Consider the following 26,601-nt stretch of genomic DNA (forward strand, 5'->3'; position numbering starts at 1 on the left):
TTCCAGCTGGGATCTGTCAAAGACTTGGACCTGGCCAGCTTTTCTCTGGACGTGCTCCCAGTCCCCTGGGTTATAAAATAAGAGAAATGTTGCTTCCTCTCCCTTCAGAGAGATGGCTGGTTGGGGGTAGGTAAGGAGAGAGGGCAGGGGATTGTGAGTCTGAAAAGTCCCGCAGAGGGATTTGGAGTTAATCGAATAAAGAGTAGGAAGCTATCAGGGTTTTGAAACAGTAAGAAGATGTGGGGAAGCGAAATTAGTTAGGTTGGGGGGGGGGTCCATAAGCTGGGACCCCAGGGACAAGGTGGCCAACTATATGACATTCCAGGTACATGGTCACCAGGGCTGGATTTTGGCTCTGGGTCTGGCCATGGAAGAGGAAGAGGAGTTAGCCGAGTTTGGTCCAGCGGTAGCGTATTCTCAAAGTTTGGTCCCTTGGCCCTACCCCAGGCTGCTGAGTCAGAAACTCTAGGGTGGGGCCCAGCCATTTGTGTTTTAACAAGCCTTCCTGATGGTTCCAATGCAAGCTAAAGTTTGAGAATCACTGTTGTGCAGGCTGGGCAAATCATAAACACGGGGGTTGGGAGAGCTTGGGCTCTTCTCATTCTGAATATTGGTTTAATGGCATTAAATAAAACATCTCTCAATCTTCAGGGATTTCTCTCTCTTTTTCTCTCTCTCTTTTTAGAGAGGCAGAGAGATAGAAGGGAAGGGCAGAGAGAAAGGAGGAGAGAGCATCTTAAGCAGGCACGGGGCTCAGTCTCACAACCCTGAGATCATGACCTGAGCTGAAATCAAGAGTTAGACACTTAAATGACTGAGCCACCCAGATGCCCCAGGGATCTGAATCTCTAATCTCTAAAATGTAGTGCATCAGCCAGGAGTTGTTTTTGGCTACATATAAAAGAAAGCCCCAAATAACTGTGGGTTAAACACAAAAGGCATTACTTTTTCACATAAAAGGAGCCTGGAGTTAGGTCACCCAGGGCTGGGATGACAGCTCTCCAGAGTCATGTGGACACAGGGCCATCTCTCTTTTGCTCTCCTGTCCTCAGTACTAGTGTATGAGTTTCTGGTAGCTGCTATAACAAATGACTGCAAACCCAGGAGCTTAAAACAGCACAGATTTATTGACTTTGCAGTTCTGGAGGTCAAGATTTCAAAATCTTCCTGGACTATGAGCAGGTGGTCGGCGTTCCTTTGGGATGCACTAAAGGGAATTCTGTTTCCTTGCCTTTTGCAAGGAAAGGCTGCTTGCATTCCTTGGCTCATGGTCCCCTGCTCTATCCATCAAAGCCAGCAGCATCATCCTTACTCAGCCATCTCTCAGCTTTTCTTCTGTTTCCCACATCTCCTATTAAGGATTCTTGTGATTACTTGGGACTGGCCTGGGTAATTCATGATAATCTCTCTACTTGGAGGTCACTTGATCAGTAATGTTTATCCCATTTATCTGCAACCCTGATTCCCCTTTGCCATGACACATCACTTATTTATAGTTCCAAGGATTTAGACATAGACAGCTTTGTTGAAGGCATTATTTTGCCTTTCATCCTCGAGTTCTGCTCATGGTCCTAAATTACTACTATAATTTCTACTGTTGGGTTAAATTTCCAGGCAAAAGGAAAGAGGAAGCAGTGGGAAGGATAGAAGAGATGCTTGCCAACTGACCTAGCTCCTGCAGAACTTCACTGCCAGCTTCTTCTTAGCCAGAACTTAGTCATATGGCCACACCTACCTTCAAGGTAGGCTGGAAACGTGGTCTTGTTTTCCTAGTGGCAAAGTGCCCCACTAAAATTAAGATTCTGTTTCTATGGAAGAAGGGGGAATAGCTACTGAGTAGATAACTAGCAGCTTCTAAGATATAGAAGCAGAGGGAGGGAGGGTCTTGATTTTATCCTAAGTTTCTTCCTCCTCTCATGATTACAGGACCCTACAGAACTAAGGAATGACAGTTTTTTTTAAAAAGACTTTTTATTATTTATTTATTTATTTATTTGAGAGAGTGAGAGAGAAAGAGAGGGCGTGCACAATTGGAGGGAGGGACAGAGGGGCAGGGAGAGGGAGAAGCAGACTCCTTGTCAAGCTCAGAGCCCAGTGAGGGACCCAATCTCAGGGTCCCTGAGATCATGACTTGAGTCGAAGGCAGATGCTTCACTGACTGAGCCACCGAGGCACCCCAGGAATGACTTTTTTAAGTTGAGAAATGAGACACTACAGTAGAAGAGAAAAGGAAGTTCTTCTTCGACATCTTTTTCTTTTTTTCAGGGACAATTGCATTCATTTATATATTATCGGGCATCTTTAAGGAGTCAGACACATTACATACATTTGTCCTTACACATGTGCCATGCAAAAAGGAATTTTATGGAGTCTCATTCCTCTTTTAGCCCTGCAGAAAAATGTTTTCTTTGTTGAGCAAGTAAATTGCCATTTTTGATTGCAACTAAAGATGGGGATTGGAGATTTACCCTAGGGAATGTGTCACCTTTCCTTTCCAGAGGTATAGCTGCTTTTGAAACAGTGCTCTACTCTCCCGACCAGATCACGTTCAGGTGACTCATATGATACCTTTCAACAACCATCTTCTTAAGGATAGAGACCCTGTCTTGTTCAACAGTGTTCAGGATAGGCCTATGTGTAGGGAACAAACAGGTTTGCAATGCTTTTCTTTAAGAAAATGAATAAACAAGTGTTATATGACAATCTATTGATTGATTACCTTTATGTGCTTTTGGTTTTGAGCAAGCTATTCTATGAGCCTTGTTTAAACATTTTAAGGAATTCTCTGCGGATTTGGTGAGTAATCCACAGGATTTGTCTTCAGACTCTCGATTTTAGAAGATATTTACACTGTCAGTATATTTCTCATCTGGGCCATGAAACTACTCACTACTTTCCTTATGGTTTAGCTAAGAGTATGGAATGAAGTCTAGCAGGCAAGAGGGACCCAGGCAGCGGCCGACAATGATCTTGCTTGCCATTTCTTTCTTGAAATGGGGCCTTCTTGCCTGATGTGACTGCTCCTGGAGCCAGGGGGGCTGTTATTAGAGAAGCGGTTGTGCTTTATGATGGGAACGTATGGACGGCAGGGAAGGAAAGCCTTCCACAGGAGTGGTCTAATATAAACAACAATAACCATAATAATAATCTGGGCTTTTATGGGAGCTTTCATCGAGGAACCAAAAACACATTACGAGCATTAACTCATTAATCTTCACAGCGCCCCTGTGAGGGAGAATTAAGTGTAAGTAATCATAATTATTACTGTCATTATCCTTCAAACAATTCCCAGATGTGCTGTGGCTGAACAGGCGTACTTCGGGCATTTTTTTTTTTTTTTTTAATAGAGACCTTAGACTTGGCAGGAATTCATCTCTCTCTCTCTCTCTCTTTCTCCCCCCCATTCTTCTCTCTCTCTTTTTCTCACTCACTCTGACTTACCAAATAAATACAGAATTTTTAAATTTGTGGGACCCCTGGAAGAAATGGCTGGAAAATAATTTCCAGTCTATGGCAGTCCCCTTGGCTTGCCAATGGCCCATTGGAAACTTCTAGGGTTGCAGGGGATCCAGACCCAGGCCTCCAGAGCTGATCCCAGATTTCATTTCTGAACTCTGTCTGATGTTTATGACTTCAGCCTTATCTCGTCAGGTAAAGGCTTGAGAAGTTTCATTTTACATGTAGCGTCCTGTTTCCTCTTAACCATTTAAATGAGGATGGTATCCTGAGCACCAAGCAGGAGCAGCTTCAGCTCAGTTGGCAGCATGTGACCGCAGGCCCCGTGTCTGCCCCACAGGTGCAGTCCTACCTGTGCACCCATGCAACCGCTCAGTTCCTGGGGAAACAACTCACCCCGGTGTTCCAAGATAATTGTAAAGGACGAAGGAGACTTCAGAGAAAGAGCACGCGATTACTTTCAGGATGAAAAAACGGATGAACCTGCTGATGAGAAATAACAAATGCCAAGAGGCAAAGAGGCAAAGATGTTTCATAGCTTCTGTTTATTTTCAAATCGTGCGTTGGCTTTGTGATTACGTAAGTAGCACGCATGACAGAAGAGTTGGAAAATGTCAGAAAGGCTGAAGAAAAGTGTCCGGTAGTGAGAGTTAAGTATTGTAACATTTGGGTGTATTTCCTTAGATTCTTTTGATGTCGATGTGAAAGTGGGAAGACACTGATGTCTGGCCTTGTTCTTTGGTCTCTGGGATTGGATAAAATGTGGAATGTGTTTGTAGAAATTTGGGTACTCGGTTATGGAACCTGGAAGTTGCCATGTTTAGTGCCGGGAGGGCTGAAGTCGATGGACATAGGCCACAGTGGTGATACAGTCCAAGCCTGTACGTGGTATGCAGCTGGCAATGTCTACCTGGGCAGTCTTCTCCTGCTCCCCCAGGGGCTCACGAAGCTCCCACACTTCCCCTTTTCCTTTTGTTCTTGAATAACTCAAGCTTGTTCCAACCACCAGGATTTGGAGTTTTCCATGCCTACTTTCTGGAATATTCTTCCTCCAGGTCCTTTATGGCTTTGTGGTCACATGGTTGACTTCTTCCCATTACTCAATGTTGACTTATATGTCACTTCTTCAGATAAGTCTCCCCTGCACATGGCATCTAAAGTGGCTGTTCTCTTCTCTGGTCACTCTTTATGGCATTACCCACTTTGATTTTCTTCTCTGAATGTGTAATATTCTTTATTTTTTATGATTACTATTTTCCCTTATATAGTTTTTATTGTCAGCCTCTCCCTACTTGCAAGCTCCATGAGGATGGGGATCTTGACTACGTTGCTATTCTCTCTAGCCTTTGGGTCTAGAACAGTGTCTGACACACAGCGGGTACTTAATAAAAACTATTGCATTTGCAAAAGGAGAAGTCTTGAGAAGACGTGGGAGAGATGTCTAAAGAGATCTCTGAAGGTAGAGGTGAACATTTGCATCAGAATACAAAAACTGCATGGCAGGAAAAGAAAGGAAGATGTAAAAGACCTAGTTAGCAGTTGCTAAAAACAGCCTCAAAAGGGAGAGACTAGGTCCCATTTTAATGGAGAAAAATAAAAGTAATGAAGGTCCAATATATTTGTAGGAGTTTGTAGGGGAAGCTAAAAGAAAGAGATGAAGTGTTGGAAACAAATGTACCTTGGAGCTTTCACTCTAATTCAATTTAGGAAATGCTGACAGTTTAGGAAACATGTATGTTGGGCATCTGGGAATAGGAACAGAACAACAGCAAAATACCGATGAGCATGGGAGAAAAAAGAGGTGAAATTACTGAGCAGCCTTGATGGGGACGAAATGACGCAGTTAGTGCTTTAGATGTCTAGAACTTTGAGGGAGATAAGGAGCAGTGAGGAGAAGGATTTGGGTGAGGAGGAAAGTAAGGGAGGGGTGAGAACTATTGCCTTAAAAAGCCAGTTTTCCCTTTGAAGATAGTGACAAGATCTCGGGTAAAGATGGAGAAGAAGAAAGATGGATAAGGACGATACAAAAGGTCTCAAGCAGAAAGAGTCGTCTTGGGCTGTAGGCGTAGGATTCCATCAGAGAGATTATTTAGCAAGGAGAAAGGCAGAATTAAAGAGAGAAGTTCATGGAGGTTAGTAATTATAGGACAAACTGGAGGAGATAAATATCTTCTCCGTATATTACATCATTGTAAAATCTCAATAATTTAAAATATAATTAACCCTTAATGACGCCTTAGATTTAATAATAGAGTTATTGCATGGGAATTGTCTACAAATCATTATACATCCATTTGTTTAGGTTTACCGTCCAGGTAATAAAGGCTAGGCAGTGTGGTATGGAGTCTAGAGTGTGCCTGTTAAGTGTCTCATGCAATGTAATTGATTGTAAAATCCACTTTGAATCACACCAAATAAAGAACATTATACAACAAATTAATTAATATGAAAGTTTCCCTTTGAATTGTCATTTCTTTTTTTTTTTTTTAAAGATTTTATTTATTTATTTGACAGACAGAGATCACAAGTAGGCAGAGAGGCAGGCAGAGAGAGAGAAGGAGAGAGAGAGGGAAGCAGGCTCCCTGCTGAGCAGAGAGCCCGATGCGGGGCTCGATCCCAGGACCCTGAGATCATGACCTGAGCTGAAGGCAGCGGCTTAACCCACTGAGCCACCCAGGCACCCCTGAGTTGTCATTTCTTGATTTTTCTCCTTCTTCTCTCCAAATGTCCAGTAGGGGAAAGCTGAAGTTTCACTGCTTCAGGAATTATAAAATGGGATCTGTTGTAGTCATCCTGTTCTGTCTCCGGAACCCAGAATACTGGGTTACAATTTATCCAGAAGACAAAAAAATGTTCACCCTAAGGGGAAACGCTCATTTTCTTGGCATCTAGATTTTGGGGGGACTAGACAAGGGCTTCCCAGTTATCAAAGTAATGCCTCTTCCCAAATATATTTTTGACCCAATACCGGCGAACATGAAGGTATATTTAGGTGACAATACCAGCAAATCTATACTCTTCTTCTCTGCTGCCATTGTTTGATTGATTGATTGATTCTAGAGAGAAAGTGAGCAGGAGGAGGATCAGATGGAGAGAGACAAGCCGAGTCCACGCTGAGCCTGGAACTAGATGTGGAGATGGATCCCACAACCCGGAGATCATGCCCTGAGCTGAAATCAAGAGTCAGAAGCTTAACGGACTGAGCCACCCTGGTGCCCCCTCCCCCCAGTTATTGTATTTTTTAAAATTGCACAGCTTTGCCTCCACTTATGATGGGTTAAAATATTTCTATATTCACTGCACAAACAAAATGGCCAAGCAGAGAGAACGTTAAAGACTGGGAAAGAAGGAAGTGCATGTTTAAGTGATGGTGTGCTAATTATTTTGTCTTCAGAAGGCTTTGGTATGTTATTGCAAGCATGGAAGTCAGAACTGAAGCAAATAATCTCAACTTACCTAGGACCTGGATAGAAGGGCAGAAATCACATTCTTACTTCGTATATCAGGGAAATTCTGGAACAAAGTAGATCTTAGCATGTGCAGCTCACATAAGAATACGAGCCCCACTGGTCAAATGACTCCATGCCTATTCAGTCTTAAATTCCCAAAGCCTGGTGCCTTGGTATATGGTGGGTGTTCTATAATGACTTCACAAATAAATGAATACATAACAATAGCCTTACAATTTTGCTTTGTGACCCATAGAAGCAAAGTGTAATAATCTGGTTGAGATGTATTTTTTTTTTTAAGATTTTATTTATTTACTTGAGAGAGAGAGAGCACAGAGGGAGAGGGAGAAGCGGACTCCCCACTGAGTTGGAAGCCTGATGCAGGACTTGATCCCAGGACATTGGGATCCCGATATGAGCCAAAGGCAGGGGCTTAACCAACTGAGCCTCCCAGGCCCCCAGGTCAGGTTGAGGCACATTCTTGTCACCAACATATATGTATTGAACACAAGTTTGGGTGGACGTGTCTTTCTCTGTCTCTCTTAATTACATATGCACAAACACATCACGATACGCCACCACCAAAAACTGAAACAACTAAACCCAGCAACACAACATTCCCTCCTACCTCTTGTAGTCATCCCAGTACTTACTCCTGTTCTAGATTACTTTCCCATTTCTCCTTTCCTCCAGCCCCCAGTTCTCTTCCCAGCCCCCACCCTCGCTCTCATGATGGCTGTGTTCACTCCTGGGAACAGGGGATGTTCACAGACGGTCACCTCCTCATCACCCCCCTGGATCCTCAATCCTGTGCTTTCCTTTCATGCTTGCTAGTGGTTTCAACAGGAGGCCTGGATCCCATGGGACCTCAGGAGGTCCACGAGGTGAGAATCATTTTCATAATAGTCTTAAAACATTTTCACCTCTCATGCTCTTTCTCTCACCAGTGCAGAGTGGAGGCTCCCGGAAGCTACACAATGTGTGATGGCGTCATCACTCCAGTGGCTAAAGCAACATGAGCTTGTGCACTTTTGTGTTCTAATCATTCCTCACTTCAGATTTCTAATAGAGGAGTGTCGATAAGTGCAGCCCATACCATGAAAAGCACACTGGGATCCTCAAGAATGGTTAGGAGTGTAAAGGGGTCCCGAGACTAGAAAGTTTGAGAATTGTTGCTATAGAGGAACTAATTACCTTTGCTTTTGTCTAACCAGACCCACTGTGTCCCTTTCTTTGCTTTTGCCTTTCTGTAATGGCTGCTCTTATCAAGATGCCCCATGACCTCCATGCCTGCCCCTCAGGCCTTCCCACTCCCCAGAAGACTTCACTCTGTCACTTAGCTTTCAGGACACCACATTGGTTTCCCTTCTGTTTCATTATTGCTCCTTCCTGCTCTCCTTGGATGGCTTCCCTTCTTCACCCCAAAATTTCAACTGTGGTGTGTCCCAGAGATCATTCCTTAGTCCCCTTTCTTCTGTCTCGACACTCCCTTCATATGAATCCCATACAGTCCCATGGTTTTAAATATGATGTAAATGCTGATGACACCCATATCTATATGTTCCACACAGACCTCTCTTCTGAACTTTAGATTCAAGTTCAACTACGAATTTGACTTCTGCCTGTGGATGTGTGTAGAGATATATCAAGTGTAGCATTTCTTTAATTAAACTTCTAGTCATTTCCCTAACCCCCACTCAAACTGAATCTTCTCAACACAAAAAGCTGCTGATCCTTTCCATTGCTCAAGTCAAAAATGCGTATTCATTCTTGGCTCTCCTCTCTCTTCAGACTCAACGGTTGGTATGTGAGATCATCCTGCCATGAAAACTTATTCGGAATCCAGGTACTTCTCACTCCCCCAGTGTAACATCCTGGTGCAAGTCCTTTCTACTTCTTGCTTGGTTTACTGTAATAGTCTTCTAAGTGGTCTTCCTGCTTCAAGTTTTGCTCCCTAGAGTCTACTCTCAACACAGTAATTAAACGACCTTTGCAACGTTATCATCTAGGTCATGTCATTTTCTGTTCCACAGCTCCCCATTTCACTCAGAGTGGAATGTAGAAATCCCAGTGGTGTTCTTTAAGACTCCACAAGATCCACCCCAACCCTCCTTACCAGCTTGGCTTCATCTCCTCCTCAGTGTCTCACACTCTGCTATAGCCAATCAAGTGTTCCTGGGATTCCTCAAACATGCCAGGCATGTTTCTATCTCTGGGCCTTTGCACTAGCTGTTCTGTTTGCTTAGGACATTTAAAACATTCTCCCTTAGGTATCTACATGGTCAACTTTAACACCTCCATATTATGTCATCTTCTCAATGAGGTCCGTCCTGAATCCCCTGTTTAAACTTCCAACTCTCTTTCCCCAACACACACATCCTCTGACTGTCTCAATCCCTTGAACTCCAGAGCACTCGTCATCTTCTAAAACACCATATTCTTTTTTTTTCTAAATATTTTATTTATTTATTTAACAGAGATCACAAGTAGGCAGAGAGGCAGGCAGAGAGAGAGAGGAGGAAGCAGGCTCCCTGCTGAGCAAGGAGCCCGATGCGGGGCTCCATCCCAGGACCCTGGGATCATGACCTGAGCCGAAGGCAGAGGCTTTAACCCACTGAGCCACCCAGGCACCCCCATATTCTTATTTATTTACCAGTTTTATCATTTGTCACTAGAATATACATTCTTTGAAGACACATATTTTTGTATCTGTAGTTGGGTGCTCTATCCCATTTGCCTAGAATGGTCCCTGACACCTACTAAGTACTTAGTAAATATTTTTTTGAACAAATGGGTGATAAACCATCTCTTGAGGGTAAATAAACAAATTCATTTATGAAACTGTGTGAATGTTGAGAATGGTTAATTTTTTCTTGAACTATGGGCAAGTGAGAAACACAATGGGTACTTAAGGTCAATGAAGACACATGTAAACTTACCTTGAGAGGATAAGCATAAAAAGTTCAAACTGATAGGATTATCTCCACATGGCTGAATCTTTCCTTTTAAGATAAAAATAAAAATAGACAACTTAATAATGTTAGAATGCATGGGTGTAGACCAATAATGAAATGAATATTTTGGCTTGTTGACCATGACTTTAGAGCAGGACCGGCACTTTGTACAACAAACTCCTCCTCCTCCTCCCCCTCCCCCTCCCCTTCCTCCTCTCCCTCCTCCTCCTCTTCCTTCTCTTTAAGATTTTATTTATTTATTTGACAGAGAGAGATGACAAGCAGGCAGAGAGGCAGGCAGAGAGAGAGGAGGAACAGGCTCCCTGCTGAGCAGAGAGCCAGATGTGGGACTCAATCCCAGGACCCTGGGATCATGATGGGAGCCAAAGGCAGAGGCTTTAACCCACTGAGGCACCCAGGTGCCCCTACAACCTGCTTCTTAATGTTCTGCTGGCTCTTCTATTTCCTGTCCTCAAACCATTTGATCTAAAAAAGACTAGATTCATGGACACAAAGAGTAGACTGTTGGTTGCCAGGGATGGGAGAAGTGGGGGAAATAAGTATATCTTTTTCAAAGGGTACAAATTTGTAGTTGGAAGATGAATAAACTCTGGAGACCCAATGTTCAGCATGGTGACTACAGTTAACAATGTAACATATACTGGAAAGTTGTTAAGAGAGAGATCTTTAATGTTCCTACTACACACACACAAATGGTAATTATGTGAGGTAATCGTAGTGTTAGTTTACCCTATTGTCATGATCTTTTCAGAATAAATATATGTATCAAATCATCATGTTGGAACCTTATATGTACACAATGGCCTATGTCAAGTATATCTCAATAAAAGCAGAAACAAAGGGAAAATATTGCTCTTGAGAAAATATGAGAATCTGTGTTTTGATTTTTAATGCTTGGGAGAAATGATTAGCCTTTAGTAATTAGCCTTAAAGTAAAGCTATTTTTAAAGAAGCCAGGTATTTTAGAAAATTGAAAAGGCCTCCTTCTATATAAAAGGAAACTTTTGACACAGTTTCACCAAATATGAAGTCTGTACTAAAAACGATAAATAAAAAAGATTTATTTATTTGTTTGAGACAGAAAGAGAGAGAAATATGTGAGTTTTGGGAGGGGGCAAAGGAGAGGGAGAGAAGCCCAAACAGACTCCCAGTTAAGTGCAGAGCCCCTTGAGGGGCTCAATCTTACAACCCTGAAATCATGACCTGAGGCCAAACCAAGAGTCGGCTACTCAGCGGACAGAGCCACCCAGGCATCCCAAAGTCTGCACTTTTAGGTTAGTTTGACAGTGTCATTTGACATTTTTATTAATCTGGAATAACCTTTATGTTCAATAGTTTACTAAATCATTAGTGTGGATCATATTTGTCAAAAAGAATTTTAGGTGCCACACTCTTACTGAATCTTTTCCTTTAGGGCACTTGGATACATAGTAAATTCAATGAGTAAGACTAAGAAGTTTATATAGTAATTCTTACTGTGATTTAAGATCTGGTGAGGCACCTTCCCTTGGGTTCCCCATTGATACTTGTCCCTGGGATGCAGGTGGTGATTTGGAAGCTTACATATCACCAATTTTGTCTGTCCATCAGCTAGACTTTATCCCTGTTGAATTGCACAAGGTAGTTTTATGCCAGAAAACCACTGACTTCCTTATTTATTGAGGCATGCCCATTGACTTTCAAACCCGTGAAAGTTTCATTGAATCTCTTCTTCAATGTCACTTACCAGTTTCTACCTGCTGGTGAGTTTATGTAAAACAAATCTGTTCTTTGAACCAAATACGAACAGAAAATAAAAACTAGAAAAATGTCATGGCAGGGTAGTTGTCATCTTTTTTGCTGAGTGGTTTAAAAAAAAAGTATTTATTACTTTTAAATAAAGTCATACATTGAGAAAACCATAAAGCTAATTATATGATCTGTGCACTAACCCTCTTCAGGCAACTGAGTGCAACTAATTGTGGTCATGTGGTCAACGTGGTGTTGTTCTCACCAAAGATTTGCTGTGTGAAAATCTATTTTAAAACCCTGGTTGGCATCATCACTTGCTCACCACTATCTCCATACTCTTTCCCCCATAGGTAGCCTCCAATGCCAGGAAGAGCTATAAAAGGTAAAATCTTTTTATTTTTTTCTTTTTAATAGTTGTGTACCTTTACTTGACAAACAATTGTGGGCTTTTTATTTGTTTGTTTGTTTGTCTGTTTTTTGTTTTTTGGGGGTAGTATAGACATTTTTTTTTAATGAAAAAAAAATTTTTATTAACATACAATGTATTATTAGCCCCAGGGGTACAGGTCTGTGAATCACCAGGTTTACACACTTCACAGCACTCACCATAGCACATACCCTCCCCAATGTCCATAACCCCACCACCCTCTCCCTCTTCCCCGCCCCTCCCCCGCAATCCTCAGTTTGTTTTGTGAGAGTCTTTTATGGTGTGTAAAAGGTAACATCTTTTAAATCCAAACAAATAATCACCATCCTGGTCCCTGGAGAAGAAAATTCAAAGAAGCATAAATAGAAATTTTTGTATGAGGGTGAAAAAGCGAACGAAACCACAAGATACAATGGAAATCCCCCTGGGTTGAACACTGCGCACCCTCTTTTCAGATAGCCACGAGGTCTTGGGCGAGGCGTCGTATTTCTCTGGACCCTGTTTTCATAATATTTGGGTTAGACAAGCTGATTACTTTTTTCTCTTGCATCTGTGTGATTTCTTTTCTCATACCTGCTTCTCAGGTGTCCCCTCTTCTCTTGTGTAAATGGTTCCCTCTCAGGTCCACTGGCTGGCCCGGTTTTGGAGTTGGGGTCTCTACTGACTTCACTCCGTTCTCTCCTGAGGGAATTGGATGTTTGTTCTGGGCCATACCCAGCTTCCTGAAGCGACTCCCTTCCTTCTTCAGAGATAAGGGAAAGCCGGCTGTGTGAATCAGTTCGGCCACTGGTGATGGATTTCTTAGTCAGTTTTAGAAGTTGTAGAATCAAAATCAGGCGAGAGATGTCAACATGTCGAACCACTCATCCTATGTGTGAATCACTTCTGTAATCGCTCTATCTCTGGAGGCTTGGTTATCCTGTGACCAGCCTGGTGTGTCCCTCCCACTTCAGCCTCTCACTAACTCATTCTCTGGGATTCAGGTCAGGCCCCATCTCCCCAGGAAGCCTTCTGTCTCATTTCCCCGCTGTTCCCCTCATCCTTTAACTTTGAGCTGCAGTCTTGACCATTCTTTGTGTTCTCTGAATGCCTCGTCTAAGTCCCTATTATCTCAACATACCACAACAAATTCTTCAATTCTCACTGTACGCTCATTTGTATCTAGTTCATCCTATTACCAGCGCTTGGCAAAGTCCTTAAGCACTTAATTTATCTTTGTTGAGTAATTATTATTTAATACAATTCAGCATCAGTGTGGATACCTCTAGTGACTTGAGCTCTCTTCTTGGGGCCATACAACACAAAGAGGATCCCTTTGGCACATGGCAGTTGAAAAGACATTTTAAGACACGGTCAGATCTTCCTGGAGTCGGGCCAAACATCCTCATTTTCTTTTAACCATACTTTGTCAGAGTTTAATCTCTCTGTACCTCTTAGGAACTCAAGCACACTGGCATACGGGCCCCGAGCTATTTAGGATAGGGGTGGACGGGCATTTCCTGTATCGTAGGATGTGAATGAAGGACTTTGGTTCTGTTAACTCATCAGCTTTGCAGAATAGTCATTGTACTGCGAAGATTAAATGCAATTGTGCAGGTGCATAGTATGCTGACTAGCACTAAATCTGTAGCCCCTAAATGTTAATCATGATCATATCATAGTCCACAAGACCTGAGCAGACATCAACTTTCAAGTCGGTAGGCACTTGAAAAGTCTTCTGGTCGTTTTCTTTCCAGCTTTTGAATCAACAAGAGCTTTGGATCGACTCACAGTAATTAGAGATACAATGTTCTGATGCAGTTTATTCTCCAAAGTAACTTACACGTATAAACTTCTACAAGTGAAAGAGCACACAGAGGGATGTGTTCTGAAATGTGTTTTTCCCTCCTCTAGCTGTGATGGGTGCAAGGCTTCCGATGATCTTCTCATTCACCCTCTGCTTATAACCAAAGGACACACAGTTTTGCAATGTTTGCTGGGATCGTGGATTCAGTTTGTGGGTGCCAAACAAAAGACCTTTCCCTCTAAAAAGTTTCCCGCATTCTGATCAGTCTTCTTGACTCTGCTATCACCCCGTGGAGACAACTGGCTTAGTCAGAAACTCTTTTGGGTATGGATTAATTTTGCTCCCTAACAATGCAATTCTGTATTCAACTTTAAACTATTGTTTCTTGTTCTCACCTCGCAATCTCTATAAGAAAACCTTAGAAGGTGAATGAGTTTGGAAGGGACCCTCAAATAAAATGTTAATGCATTGGAAATGATAATTGCATGAAAGCAAACAACCACGAGAACGTGAAAGCCTAGGAAGGAAAGGCCTTTCCCTGGAGGAAATGATGATCAATGTCTTTGAGACACTGTGAAGGTCTGGACCAAGTCTGAGGAGAAGCCAAAGCTCTGTGGTTAAGAGAAGTTACATGTGAACATCTTACAGGAAACTAGAGAGAAAGGCAAGGTAAGTTAATGTACTTGATGGCAGGAGGGAAGTAGACAGAGTTAACCTTGATGCTTGACCTTTTATTTTTATTTATTTGATTTGATTTGATTTGATTTTGATGCTTGACCTTTTAAAGGAAGAGGCCCCACAGCAAAGCCATGATGCTCCAGCTTGCCCCTGAGCCTATGGGTGGCCTAGAATCACAAAGGAAAAGATGAAGGGATAGAAAGTAGTGTAGGGAGTTGACACAGAAGAGTAGAAAAAAGAGAAAAACTGAACTTGGGCTGAGTAGCTTATAGTGAAAATTCATTTATAAGTTTTAAAAAGTTCTCACTGAGAAGCTGTCAGCACTGCCCTCAATTTTCTGCAAGGATTTGTGGCATTGCTGTAGGTAAGTGGGGAGAAGTGTTTACTGAAATGTTCAAAGCTGTGGAAGTTTGAATCTCGCATTATTCAATTAAAATGTGTATTTTAGTGATAACCGAATCAGGGAAAAAAAAAATACAGAGAAAACGCGAGGAAGGGTGTGGGGAATTAAGGACTTCATGCCCACGGTGAGTGGATTTGTTAGGTAATAAGCAGGGTGTTGATGCCAGGGCACTGTTCCTGGTGGGTCTCTTCTGGGCGGTTCCTGGTGGATCTTTTCTGGGTGCCTTTAACCTTGTATCATTATGAAGAACTGAAGAACGGATGACCTATGGAAGGGTAAATGTGACGCCATCTCACCTCACTGGGCAAAGCAAATAGTCTATGTCGGGAAATGCTTTGGTTCTAGTAATGGCTGGTGAGGAGTAAGTTTTGGTGGCTAACTTCAGGCAGCCCCTATTGTGGTTGCTGGGGATTAGCAATTTCTCTCTCTAGCTTGTAGCATTCTCGATCATTCCCGTTTTCCTACTGTTGGGCTCTTTCAATGTAGCTCTAACTTAAAAGCTTTTTTCTTGTTTCCAGTCATAAACTGTCACCCCTAGTAGGGTAACACTGAGACCCTGGGATCTGAAGAATCAGATTTGAAGAACAGGGTTTCCTACCATCTGGATTGTTTTTCCCAGAAAGTAATTGATTACATGGCAAAGCAATGTTTACCAAAGCTCTTGGGTTTCATTTGGCAACTAAAACCCCAGGAGAATGTGAACCTTGTGAACAATTGTGGGGTCCAGCAGCTTCCCACGATGGGCAACATTTAGTGTCAAGTCCAATCACATCGACCCCTCCCCCTTCTTATCCATCTTTAAATTGGATTTATAATGGTATGGGTCTTAAGAAGTGCTGGGAGTATTTGAAAAGCTCTTTGAAGATAAGAAAATTCTTTTAATTAAAATGAAGATATCATCATCTCCAATTATGTCCCTTTGATCTGTGTGGACCAGTGCATGCTGGGACTTGTAGTTTCTGGCAGTGGCTTCTGCCTCTTTCACAAGCCAACAAGAGTCCTCTAGTGTCTGGCAAAGACCAAGGCAGATGACAATCTGTTCTAGTATGTGATGGTCAACCAATGAACCATTTGGCAGATTTTTAAAAATTTTTCTTTTAGTCATTACTTATCTTGTTTTTGTACTATATTGAGTGGGTGGATGATGAAGGAACCTGAAAATTAAGACTGTCGTCAAAGAAACTGTTTACACTGGCATAGGTGACAATTAGTTAGTGAACCTAAAGTTCTTCTCTACCCTTCTGCCAACGTGCAACTTCTCAAAAACAATTATACTCTGCATTCATGGGAATGTGTGAAGAAACTGTCTCTTAATGGGGAGAACAATGAAAAGAAGAATATTTTTTATGAAAAAGAGCACTGTTAAAAAAAAAAATAACCCAGTGATTTCCTCTGTCTACAATTTAAGGAGGTGAAGGAAAGGGAAAAACGTATTAGATAAAGTAGAATAAGTTCAGGGAATAAGATTTTGGAGAAAGGCACTCATCTTCTTGAGCTCTTTTTCCTAACTACTTGGGATGGTATTCATAATCTTTTTAGCTAAAGAATTTGGTTTGGTTCTTACTTTATAAAAGCGATGTCTTTTATTTCTCAGCTGTTTACTACTTAATGCATAATACAAGATTTAAGTGAGGGTTCTGGGATGTGTATATAGGGGCCACTGGCCCACCAAAGAAGTGGGGGTGTTCTGCCCATGATGGAGCCATGAGAGGGCTTAGAACAAGAGTGGAGAGTGGGAGCCTCCTTCCTAGGTGTTGATGTCATGTGGTGTTTGGATTTTGTGCTTTAATGGATTTGTCTTTCCATTCACCCAAAATTCTCCACCAAAAAGAGCAGCAATTTGAGATCCTGTGTAACTTGAATCTTGCCATGGAAACAATAGCTTGCCTGAGGGGCTCGAGAGATTATCTAGTTTCATTCCTTTACTTTTCAGAGAAAAGAACAAGGTACTCTAGGTCAGAATGTTTGTGGCTGAGCCTGAGTTCGAGATGCAGGTCTTCCCAGTCTGCCCTCTGCCCACAGTTCACTCACTTATGCAGAGTGTGGACACTCCAGTGTCACTGTGGGTGTGGGCTCTGGGGCTGTCCACATTGTGCAGTTGGGACTATGGAGGGACACCTTCTTCTAGGAACTCAGGAAGCCGGGAGCAGGGCTCCTGCTTGGCCAGATTCTCACTGAGAGGTTAGCTGAACTGCTTGGTAGGCAGAGAATATGGTTACGAAGTGAGTGGACATTTAGAATAGACACCATGTAAGTCCATGGTTTCAGTGTATCTAGCAAGAGTCCATACCTCAAAACTCTTGGAAATATTAGTGGACCAGAACATTTGTAATATCATGTAATATCATACCCCTTGAATGCATTTCACTGGAGAGAGGGTATGCCTGAGAAGAATGCCAAAAATGGATTGACCTTCTATTTTAAGATTTATTTCTCCCATGTATCATATAATGTTTTTGAGGTAAGTTCTAGAACTTGCCTGAGCAAAAAGCTGATCATAGGTTTTCAGTCATCGGGTAGATAATTAGATATGATTATGTGTGAGCTCTCTGCCCTCAGTCCTATATCTGCAAATTATAAATAACTTAAAGGCCCAAACCAGGATTTTTAAGATTCTGCATAGGGAGTCGATGGAAAGTAGGAGGTGTTGAAGAAGGACAAGGAATGAGAAAGACTTTCCTCTATAGGAAAAATTCTCAGATAGTCTCTGCATGAAGACAGAGTAGTGTTTTGACAGAAAACACTGGGCCTTTTCATTCTGAAAGGAACAAGGGTCATTTTTTTACTCTAAAGGTCAATATTAAAACAATACCTGACACTTCCTGGGTGCTTACTAGCTCCTGGGCATTGAGTATTATCTCATGGGGAGTATTATCTCATTTAACCCCAGAAGGTCAGTAGAAGCCATGTATGATGACCATTTCTAGTTCGCTAAGGGGTGAACACACTTAGAGCACTTAGGTGATAAATACCAAGATAGCTAAGCTGGTGGTGGTATTTGTGCTTGAATTCAGGCAGCCTGACTTTAGAGCTTGTCTCTCCCCCAAAACAAAAGCAAAAAGAACTTTCTGAGGGAAACTTCTTAAACCTTCAAACTGGCAGCCATGTGTCAGTGTTCAACAGAACTCTGTCATGACGAAATCATTCTCCATCTCCATTGTCCAACATGGTAGCAAGTGGCCAGTTGTGTCTTTTTAATATAGGTACTCAAGGTGTGGCTAGTACACCGAGGAACTCGATTTAACATTCTAAGCTAATTTTCATTAGTTTAAATATAAATATAAATGCCCATGTGTGGCCAGGGGCTACCATACTGAATAGCATCACAGACAGTGAGAGTCTCATGTTGGTTCTGGGTGATTTTATCTCTGATCTTTTGCCTGTATGAGTTCATGGACTTAAATACACCAATGTTAAGGCAAAAAAATGGGGTGAGGGGAGGAGGAAAAAAGGAAAGAGAGAGGGAGGAAGGAAGGAAGGCAGGGGAGAATATTTACCTTGAACATTAGCACTTTGCTCTCTTGGGGTTGTTAACCCGAAGGCCTGGTTGGGTTCTGTATTTGGAGCCCTTCAAACTTTCACTCCAAAGTTATATTTACTGACATGATATTACAAATGTTCTGGTCCACATAAAATTCACCAAACTCAGTTCCTCAGCCTAGTTTGGATTTTATGAAAAAGAACCTTGTCCCAGTGTATGATCTGGGGACTTGGAGTTTAAAAAACCCATTTAAAAATTGTTTGATATTGCAGCTGAAACTTTTCCTAATTGCCTAGAGGGAACTAAAATCTCTCTGAAATGAATTACTCATGTCCCATTTATGAATATCTTGTTCTCTGGAAGCTTTATTCATAACAGTCTCTTTTCGAGCCAGAAAAGATTTCAACGATTATCGTCTTTAGGACTGTTATCAGGAAGATTAAGTAAAGCCAATGGAAATCGAGTGACAAGCCCATGGTGGCTCAGCTCTTGATGGCAGAGTCAGGCTCTCCTTGACTCTCCAGTGGAGATTTGCTAGGTTTCTTGGAACAGTCTTTGAATACTGATGCCGATACGTCCACTCTTAGGGTTCCATAATGTCTACGCGGTGGTTCTCAGGTGAAGCTTACCTAAAAATCTTCTTGTTGGTGATCTTCCCAAACAGTTGATGCCCTTTCTCCTTTGTCTCAGTGCCCCGTCGCTCACCTGAGCTATGATAAGCCACAGACAGAAAAGGAGGAGAGGTTGTCTGATGTAATCTCCAGGACAATGTAATGTTTTCTGCCATCTGCGTGCACAGATTTGGTGATAACCCTTGTAGGTTTCAGTTCAGGATTGGAAAACAACAAAAACAAACTTGTTTGGAAAGCCGACCTGGTAGCTGGTCACTAACACTGACTGTCACTGAGACCCCATGAAAGCAGGAAAGCAATATATTCTCTAGGAACTTTTTTTTTAAGGGAGAGGGAAGAAAAATCCTCCAAGCGTTCACATAAATGAGAGCCCACTGTGACCTTTAAATGAAAAACACCATTGCTACCGGGATGATTTCGAAGACCTACCATTAGAAGTTCTGGGTAATACAATCCACTGAGGAAAAACGTAAAATTAGAGTAATTTAAGGAGATTAAAGGAAAAGTAACCAGGGATTATATAATTTAAGGATTTTTGAATTGCTTTAACAACATTACCTAATTAGTCTGCAAATGTCTCTGTGAGGAAGAAGCTTTCCAAGCTGGATGCACGCTGAAATGAGCCTCGTTTTAGGTTTCGGATACGTAGGTGCAGAAAGAAGCGAAGAATCAAGCAAAATGTTTGGTGATCATTGGGACAGGGTTGGGTAGGGGTTGGAGACTGCAGTTGGGCCAGTGGGGGAATGTTCAGGATTTTTCTTGGGTGTTTAATGTTAGGTTAAATGGGGTTTAATTGAAAGGAGTAAGTAAGAGGCAATGATACTATGAATGTGGCTGTTGAGGGACAATAAGCTCAGAGGCATTTTTCTCCTAAAATTCCAGAGTTACTTTTTATGTTTTATCTCCCTACCTAAATTCCTTCAGGGCACCGCTCTCCCCCCTCGCCTTGTCTTACACTCGGTTATTTTGCCTAGAGCCCAATATTCAGAATTACACAAGGAGCATTGCTGAGCCGCTGAGTTGTTTAGAAATTGGAATTACAGGACAATTTTCAGCTGTGACTTACCAGGAAGGAAATAGGGACTTGGAGACAGGGGAGAGACATTTCAAGGGAAAGAAAGCGGGAAGAAGGGAAGAGGGAAAGTAGGGTCTGGGGGGAATGGTTGCCTGAAGGGGGTGTGGAGAATATTGTCAGGGGTTAAGAGCATTCCAAATTCAAAACGAGTGCTGTCCAGGTACGTCACACTAATCATAAGCCAACCCTAAATCCAGAAACAAACTGAAATTGGGGCCATGTTTTGTCAGAAACAGTTAACATCTGACCGGGGGCACCATGTCCAGGGGTTTGACCGGCTTGCATGGAGGGTCCAGTTGGCAGAAGCATTAAGAGGAGCAAGCAAACTTCAGGACGTCTCAAGCTGAGGAAGAAAATGCTCTTGTCTCCCAGCCTCTGTGTGGGCATCTTTGTGCCGTCATCCCGTGAGGCGCTGGGAGCTCGGGTTCCCCGTGGTACCACCTCCACGCCAACCCCCCTCACAATTCCTGTCTCTATTTTTGCTTCGGAGCTCTTTTCAGCTCCCCTTCCTCTTCCTCCTCACTTCATACCCTTCTCTTCTGTCTCTGCCTTTGGATGAAAATCAAATTTGCTCCCCACCCCACCCTGCCCTACCACAGCTTTCCTGTGTATTTTTCGTCTAGAGGCTGCCATTTTGTTGGGGTCATTTTTCTCTAGAGAATGAGAGTATGAGTGAAAAGCTGTTCTGTTTTGTTTTGTTTTTTTAACCCATCACTTGAACCAAATTGTGTCGGCTTATTATATTTTTAAGTAAATGCTTGTGTAATACACGAGTGAAAGTACTGGGTGCCGGAACAAGGCAGCTTAGCAACAATGGTGATGCCCACATTTTCTGGCTTCAACCCCCTGAGCGTCAGCCAAGGAACCTCATGATGGTGTTGCCTTCCTGTGGTCCTTGTGATGATCCAAGGAGCTACTTTATACAAGAACTTAGCCCCAGTGCCTGCTGTGTTATTACTCTTGTCATTATCATTACGTTAGGTCAGAGCTTTGGGCTCAAAGAGTGAGAGGGTGACCAACGGCCAAGTTTTGAGTCTAATTTTTCTATCTCTACATTAGAAAGAAAACACCCATTTCTTCTCCACTTTGTAGAGATGCGGTGAAGATACCTGCTAATACATTTGTTAGGACTCTGAATCTTTAGAAGTTATCATGCAACTCATTGTGGAGTCAAATGTCCTTACTATTTTAGGATCTGAACCATTTTTATGTGAAGTAGACTATCCTTCCCACTAGCAACATCATTGAAAGGGGGCAAGATGGAACCCTTTGAAGTAATAGGCCTGCAGGGATTGTCCACAAAGGAATGAGCCTCAGGCCAGGGCTTCCTTTGCCATGAGTCACTCTAGATAGCAGACTTTGTTTACCTTTGTTTGTCTGCCTGACCAGGTACATTAGGACATGAAGTTTTGAGCTACAAGGAATGGTAGGAGGAAAGATCGTTTTCAGCCAAAAATGACCATTGCTAGAAGTTTCTATTCATGGAGAGTAAGAAAAGTTAAAGGTAACTAGGGAAGAGCAATGCTGTCATTAATAGGAATAACTCAGATATCAGCAAAGATGAGACTCCTACTTCAACTACTTCAAATATCCTGATTCCTGACCTTTCCTGTGGTCAGTACGGCAAAGCCACCGCCGCCATGATGGAGAACGAGCTGGGTCTCTGGACGCCATGCGATTGCGGGCGCTACCTCACGGATGGAGACAGGCACTATGGGAATTCCCGGAGCCGTGCCTGGTTTTCGGCTTGGGCTTCCTGTTCCCTACCCCATAGTTTCTGTTTTCTAGCACAGAGAGGAAATGGACTCCTTCCTCACCAGCAGAAGGCTCCTGGGGTGCCTTTTGGAAAGAATACAATTTTCTTTTCCTCTCTTCCCCTCAAACCTGTTTTTGTTTGTTTATTTGTTTTTAAAGAAGCCTCTTTTATGACCACTCTCTTTTTTCTCTCTGGTGTCCCTCCATCACAACAGGCTTAGTCAGCCCATTTTAGGTACTTGAGTTCAGGGAAACAATGTCTGTGTGCCAACGCTAAGGGGTTGATTCGTTCCCATGTTGGGTCCCCCACACCCCCGCCCCTTTGCCGTGGTCCTGGCATTCCAGATCATTCCTCGCTTGCCTCTCCCTACCCTCCTCACCAGTTGGTTGCAGATGGAAACAGTCACCTGAGCCAAGAATGAGAGGCTGCCTCTTCCCCGGGATTCTTGCCCAACTCCTCTTTATCAAATCTTTCCTCTGCAGGTTCTGGAAAAATTCTCCCTAAGGTGCCGTTTGTTCTTTCTTTTCTAACCGACTCCTTCTGGTCAGCTGGCATTCCTCTCGGCTACTCCTGCAATTCCACAACCGCTATCGCCTCATCGGTTGTCTGCTCCTGTTTTGGGATCGCTTCACATCAGGCACTTCCCCTTCACCGCATTCAGTTCTTTTGAAGGAACCATGAACCCGTGGGAATCTGGGACCAGTGTGCGCGCCACACTGGACCAAAACCTCTATGGAGGGAGGCACTGGCTTTCCTGGGGGTCTCCATCATTTGCCATCCGGGCATGTCTGAAGGCAGTGGTTTCTGGGTGTTGTGTTTCCTCCTCTTTTCCCGGGGATGGAATCAGTATTGAGCGTCTAGAAGGGACTCATGTGTTTGTCAAATAATACATGTATAACTTGTCTCTGAAACCAGGTGCCAGACCTCAGCGACTGGCCCGCAGGGGTCACGTTCATTTTCATCAGTGGGAATATTAGCCTATGTAAGACCACATTCACACTTCAGCCCTTTTATCTACTCTCAACACACTTGGGTGTGTTGCCTGTACCCCCCCATTCCCACTCCTGCCTCCCCTGTTCAAGCGTGTCTTAAGGTCTGTGAAGGGAACACTCAAGATTTCCCTGGCTAGTGCGCACGGTTGGCATCTCAGGTTCTGCGGAAGCCAGCCGGCCACACGCTCCTGAGTGAGGACGAGGGAGTGCCTCCCCCATGATGGATGGCCCGTCAGAGGCTGGCGACGCCGACGGGCGGTGATGAATTTGCTTTCGTGGTTGGAAGGCAAGAAATCACAGTCTTGCCACGGTATCCTGGGATCACCCTTCTCGTCCCTGAAAAGGGGGTTGAGGGTTCACATGTAAATCCTTTATGCAACTCGCTGTACCTCTCTCCTGGAGGGAGCAGAGGTAGGAGAACCAGATTGCGGTAATCCCCAGAACGCTCCGTTCTGCTGGCTGCATTTCTCTCCCCGTTCCAGTTAAGTGAGAGACTTTCAAAATGTTTCTTAAACACTGCCACCTGAGTCCGTCACCACCCTCACCTTCACAACTGGATGTCATAGTTGCTGGGGTGAGTGGTTCTGACCTATAATTAGTAAAGGAGCGTAGGAAATTTGTAATAGCACTTTGGTACCCTTCAGGATGAAAGGTGCTCCGCACATGTAAGCCATGATTATTTTTGACAGCTAAATATAAAATTTCCACTAAATACCACTTAGCTTTGTTGCTCTAAAGATATTAATTGGGGCTTTTAACTATACAATGCAATTATAAGTCTAATTGAAAATAATTGGTCAACACGGAGGAGGAAAAATACCTACAACAACCGGTAAGCAAGACAGTAAGATTGTTCAGGCTTCACTGGTTAAAAGTTTACTTTAGTCGAAAAAAAGCCAATCAGCCAGCCCCGTCCTGGTGGGTAAACATTCTCGTGCAGTGTGAGATTCCAGCAAACCTATAATTAATCCGGAACACAATGGTGGGGAAGGGCGAGAAACTTTGTGAGTTAGCTTACACCTCCCTACCGGAGCTCTCCGTCAAAAATCTTTACTCTGCCTTTGCAAAAGCTATTTTGACATGATTTCTGAGGAATAAATCAAATGCTTCAACCGGCCGGCCCCCTTGTTGTGTGTGTGGGAGAGGCTAGAGCTTTGTAAATACTTGGTAGTGGTGTTGTCATTGTAGGCTCTCGGGCTCACAAAGCTTAGGGGGAAAAAAATATTTTTTTTTAAAGAAAAAGAACAAAAAGAGGGGGGGAACGTGAGCTGGAGATTGTGGTACGCTTTACAAATTGGCACAGCCTTATCAACAGCATTTCATGCTTTTCTGGAATCCATTCAAAGGAGAGTTTCCTTTGTAAGAGACGGTTTAAGCGTTTGATTCTTTAGAGCTATATTTGCGAGGTGATGAAAATTGCTTTTCGGTGTTCCAGACTCTCAGAGCAGCGACACTGACGGCTCACTTCTCGAGAAAGGATCTCCTTGCGAGCGGGACCTGCTCTGGGTTGCGGCGGTGCCTCTTCCCTTTCCTCTTCCGTCTGTTCTTCCTCCCCCTTCCTTTCGGACGCATTTAGGGAACATTAGGTGTGTCACTCAAGGCTCCTAACAATCTCCCCTGGCCATCAGGGAGGGACCGAATGCCAATCCCTCATGGTCAGGGGCAGACTTTTGTCGGGTAAGGTGACTGTCGATTTCACCCAGAGGACACCGGGGATGGAGATAGGCTTGTTGATTTCCATGCTCAAGACTCCTGCTCTTTCCTGTAAGCCCTTTGAGGGCAAAGACCACATCTCTCACATATTGTTTTCTGCCCTGGGCACACCGGGACACCTGCTATTATTTTAGCACCCACATGACAAATGCTGTGAAAGAATATAATTAAAGGGAACATTCTTTCTAATTAAAAAAAAAAAAAAAAAACCCAAACAATATCCAGCTCCAGCCAGTGACTCACTTATTAAAACAGTATTTGGCAATGCAGAATTCCCTCCCCAAGGAATTTGGAAACCGTCGGCGTTCTTAGTATAGGACCTGACCTGTTGAGTCATGCTTCTGTCCCTAAAGATAGAAAGTGGGGATGAGGAACACTAACATTGCAAACATGTGTTTGCTGTTAAGGCTCACCATGATACTAAATGGGTTTAGAAGTCTTTGAAAGAACAGCGTCTGTGGCAGAAAATGTGCTAGTTTGGGTTCTTGCTCTGCTTTCAGCAAGTTGAGAGATCTTGGGTAAATCGATTAATTTTTGATACAATTTCCTTTTCCTGAGTCTGTGAACTCTCATCCCTGAAGCGCTGGTGAGCGTGGCTATTGTACAACTTCTTGCACCAGAGTCCCGAGCTGTATGTGTAGATATATAAAATATATATGTATCGCAGGGCGCCTGGGTGGCTCAGTGGGTTAAGCCTCTGGCTTCGGCTCAGGTCATGATCTCAGGGTCCTGGGATCGAACCCCGCATCGGGCTCTCTGCTCAGCGGGGAGCCTGCTTCCTTCTCTCTCTCTCTGCCTACTTGTGATCTCTGTCAAATAAATAAATAAAATCTTTAAAAAAAAATCATCTCAGTGACATGTCTGAGGGACCTGTGCAATAACCCACCCTAGCTACGAAAGAAGAATGAGTGAAAGGGGCAATGTTTTAAGAGGGACCGAAAAGCAGTGACTCAAAGACAGGACAGAAGGTTGAGGGAAGAACCAAAGGGAAGTGAGTGTTCTATAAACTGCAGCAATGCCTTTTTCTTTTTTTTTTTTTTAAATTTTTAAGATTTTTATTTATTTGGGGGGGAGATGGGGGAGAGGGACAAGCAGACATCCCACTCAGCGGGAAGCCTGAAGGGGGACTCGATCCCAGGACACTGAGATCATGATCTAAGCCAAAGTCCGACACTTAACCAACGGCACCCCCAGGCACCCCCCAGGCCTCCCCCCCACCCAGCAATGCCTTTCTTGGTAGGAGAGGGTATGGTGCATGAGAGGCGATATTTTTTAAAAAATGAAAGTATTTGCTAAATATGGCATTAAGATAGATGTGTGTGCCAATGAACAAACTTTTTTAATTATGAGAGAAATTAGTTACTGCTTTAATTACTCAGTGAGTGATTATACTGAAGCTTCGCGCGACCCCCCTCCCCTTTTGGGTTGCTTGAGCAGCTTACTGTGATCAAGAACGGATTCCTAGAGAAGGGGGTGTTTAAACACAGAACTCAGGTTCAGTAACACGAAATTCCTGCTCCCGCCTTGCGTGGCCGGTTCCTATTTCAGTCCGTGGAAGGCTCGCCTGGACCTCGCCTGAACCGTTGTGATGAAAAAGGGATTTCGATATTCTCGTGAAGTTCCGGGGAAGGCCGAGGGCATAATCAATACTAACCAGGATTTGCTTCTGCTATTGTTTGAGTTTTTCAGCAGGGACATTTGAGACATCTACGGACTTCATTGAAATCCGACGTGCTAAAAAAAACTTGTTAGAAATCATGGAAATACAGAACGTGAATTATGAAGCGATGCTCCCATGACTTCCAAAGAAGGACGGAGACATCTGTCCTTAGGCATAGATGCATGGACCATAGTGGAAAATCATGTCAGTCATGGGGTCATGTCAACCATATTGTCTTCAATGCCATGAACGGTTGCTCCTGTGTCTCTGGGCTTCTGAATTGTTTCTTTCCTATAGATTCCTCCCATAAAGGGTCCTATGGATAGGCTTCTAAAGTCATCCTGAAAATTCCGGCCCACCCACTGCCCCTGATGTTGCCTGGTGTGT

At 43.2% G+C, this 26,601-nt stretch overlaps 1 long non-coding RNA gene across 2 annotated transcripts in view; it reads left to right on the forward strand.

Annotated features, from left to right (window-relative positions):
• The window catches only part of LOC131838091 (uncharacterized), an 85,824-nt gene that overhangs the window by 11,342 nt on the left and 47,881 nt on the right, over positions 1-26,601 (forward strand). Inside the window, exons 2-4 of one of the 2 annotated variants that reach the window (XR_009356469.1) lie at positions 8,697-8,751; positions 11,962-11,993; positions 13,932-14,468. This is a non-coding gene — a long non-coding RNA (uncharacterized LOC131838091). Of the gene's footprint in view, positions 1-8,696; positions 8,752-11,961; positions 11,994-13,931; positions 14,469-26,601 lie in introns of those variants that run through there. The other variant, XR_009356468.1, reaches the window with a different exon arrangement.

The sequence above is a fragment of the Mustela lutreola genome, chromosome 8 (genome assembly GCF_030435805.1).
Source record: "Mustela lutreola isolate mMusLut2 chromosome 8, mMusLut2.pri, whole genome shotgun sequence".
NCBI lineage: Eukaryota > Metazoa > Chordata > Mammalia > Carnivora > Mustelidae > Mustela > Mustela lutreola.